This window comes from Triticum dicoccoides, chromosome 2A (genome assembly GCF_002162155.2).
Source record: "Triticum dicoccoides isolate Atlit2015 ecotype Zavitan chromosome 2A, WEW_v2.0, whole genome shotgun sequence".
Taxonomy (NCBI): domain Eukaryota; kingdom Viridiplantae; phylum Streptophyta; class Magnoliopsida; order Poales; family Poaceae; genus Triticum; species Triticum dicoccoides.
This window is the reverse complement of record NC_041382.1, coordinates 178,823,086-178,826,365: the sequence shown is the minus strand read 5'-3', so window position 1 is coordinate 178,826,365 and position 3,280 is coordinate 178,823,086.

Genomic DNA, 3,280 nt, shown 5'->3' with positions numbered 1-3,280 from the left:
AGGCGGCTCTCTTCTTCCCCTTAGGAGAGGAATTGTCGGTTCCTCCCTTTGGAGCAGCCTCCTTCGAGGAGGCCATAGTTTCCTTATCCTCCCCCTTGCTTCCCTCCAAAGGCATTATCTCCAGCATCCTGACCAGCACGGGATCTGGCCTGGTTTCGGGAAGGGGAGTCGGACACCTGATTAGCTTTGCCTTCGCTATCCACTCCTGTTTAAAAGGATGGCTCTTTTAGGGGCAAGTGTATGACAATTATACGGATAGAAAGTCCGAGCACAAGGTTGCTTACTTGAGTATCCGGCGATTGCAGCTTAGGCCTGCGTCCTCGGTTAAATCCGGACACATCTCTTGTGATCCGAAGAACAGTTTATACATCTCCGTGGGCGTTGCGCCCATGAAATTCTGGAGAGCTCGCGGTCCCTCTGGATTAAACTCCCACAGGCGAAGGGAGCGACGTTTGCCGGGCAATATTCGGCGAATCAGCATGACCTGCGTCACCTTGACCAGGCTGAGGTCTCCTTCCAAGAGATCCTTAATGCGGCTCTGTAACAAGGGCACGTCTTTGGGCAAACCCCAATCCAACCCTCTGTTGACCCATGACGCTAGCCGTGGTGGGGGACCCGGGCGAAAGGCAGGAGGCGCCACCCACTTGGTGCTCCGGGGAGCGGTGATATAAAACCACTCTCGTTGCCACAAGCCTAGCTCCTCTTGAAAAGAGCCCTCGGGCCATGGAGCATCAGCATTTTTGCTTATAACAGCGCCTCCGCACTCTGCGTGCCGTCCCTTGATCATCTTCGGCTCCACTTTGAAGGTCTTGAGCCATAATCCCAAGTGAGGGGTAACACGGAGGAACGCTTCACACACGACAATAAACGAGGAGATATGGAGGATGGACTCCGGAGCTAAGTCATGGAATTCCAGCCCGTAATAAAACAGCAGTCCCTCACAAAGGGATCCATCGGGAAGCCCAACCCCCGAAGGAAGTGAGACATGAACACCACGCTCTCACCGGGCTGGGGACTGGGAATGACCTGCCCTGGAGCAGGCCATCGGCCTTGAAGGTCAGAACCGGACATTGTCGAAGGTCCGAAGCGCCTGGAATCTGGAGCCTAGGGTGTTGGAACTCGAGGCGACGGGCGAACTCGCTTGAGATTGAAAAAAGGAGTAAGGCCTTGGTCTCTTTATAAGACGTTGAATACCGAGAGCCCTCCCCGTAACCGTTCGGGACTCATCTTCAATCGAGGAAACTTGTTAAAGGGCGCGGTTGGGTTACCCACGTCCGTATTGATGAGAATCCCATAAAAGGGGGTACACGATCTCTGCTTCGACAAGACGTGCCAAGGAAACCGCCTCGCAAAACGTGCTGAGGTGGAAAAGTAAAAACGATTCGAGTAAAGGACTTGGCCGTAGTGTGATGACGCACTACGGAATACGTCAGCAGATTTGATTTGTGTTAATATTATTCTCTCTATGGAAATATGTGGAAACTTATCTTGCAGAGCCGGACACCACTCTTGGTGTTTACAATCTTCTATGAAGGACTTGGAGGAGGAACCGGCCTTGCAATGCCGAAGACAATCTGCGCGCCGGACTCGTCGTCATTGAAGCCTGGTTCAGGGGCTACTGAGGGAGTCCTGGATTAGGGGGTGTTCGGGTAGCCGGACTATACCTTCAGCCGGACTCCAGGACTATGAAGATACAAGATTGAAGACTTCGTCCCGTGTCCGGATGGGACTTTCCTTGGCGTGGAAGGCAAGCTTGGCGATGCGGATATTCAAGATCTCCTACCATTGTAACCGACTCTGTGTAACCCTAACCCTATCCGGTGTCTATATAAACCGGAGGGTTGTAGTCCGTAGGACATCAACTCCATATACAACAATCATACCATAGGCTAGCTTCTAGGGTTTAGCCTCCTTGATCTCGTGGTAGATCTACTCTTGTACTACCCATATCATCAATATTAATCAAGCAGGAGTAGGGTATTACCTCCATCGAGAGGGCCCGAACCTGGGTAAAAACATCGTGTCCCTTGTCTCCTGTTACCATCCGGCCTTGACGCACAGTTCGGGACCCCCTACCCGAGATCCGCCGGTTTTGACACCGACAGCCGGGGTGGTGCACCACCTCGGATACAGTCCGACGTTGGTGCTTGACCGCAAAAGATACCTCGGAAGCAGTCCGACATAAAGCTCGGTTGCAAGTGGCTGGCTCCATAGAGGGCATCTCCAGCATTAATCTCGTTTGAACCCTTTTAACTTTTTCAAGACCAAGGTAATCTATGACACCTCGGATACAGTCCAACGTTGGAGCTTGGATACATTCCGGCGTTGAAGCTCGGAATGCAGTCCAGTGTTGGAGCTCGGACGCGAGAGGACACCACCGCACGGGAAACACTTCAAACCCGAGGTGGGCGTAAAAATAACAAGGCATTGATAATGGCCTATAACTTAAAGGGGCTCCTCGGATACCCGATATGTAAACTCTTCGGACTCACTTCGGCGATCCTCAAGATCGAAGATGGGAAGATTTGTTGAACCAATTTTCAAGACCGATGACCGAAGATGAAGAGCTGTTCGGAAGAATCGAGGAGCGTCCCCAACTTGAAGACCGGTTCAGGGGGCTACTAACGGTGTCCTGGACTAGGGGGTACTCACCACGTCGTCACCCGACCAGGTGGATCAGGCCAAGGACCCCCATGGCGGTTTACTCATGGGCCACTTCGGGAGCCCATGCCGCATTCAAGGAATATTCCACAAGACTTGATGATCAAGACAATGACTCCTCTCCACCAACGTATTCGACTAGGACTCTTGTTATCCTAGGCCTTCGGTACATTATATAAGCCGAGGCCAGGCTAGTCGATAGATCATTATGACATTATTCATCATACCCTCAGGTTTTAGACCACAACATATGATCTCGCGGTAGATCAACTCTGTACTTGATACTCCATCAATATAAACAAGAGCAGGATGTAGGGTTTTACCTCCATCAAGAGGGCCCTAACCTGGGTAAAACATCGTCTCCTTCGTTCCTGTTACCATTGATCCGATAATCCACAACTCGGGACCCCCTACCCCGAGATCTGCCGGTTTTGACACCGACACCATCTCCATGGGGACGAGGAGCGCCTCCTCTACGAGGCCGACTATCCGGCGCCCCCAGACATGCGGGTGCCGGGCTCATGGAAGTTGAGCACGGGCCAAGATCGCCCGCATCCGCTCGTCGCTGACGGAGGCACAACGGAACGAGCCGAGGTACGCCACCGACAGCCACACGTTG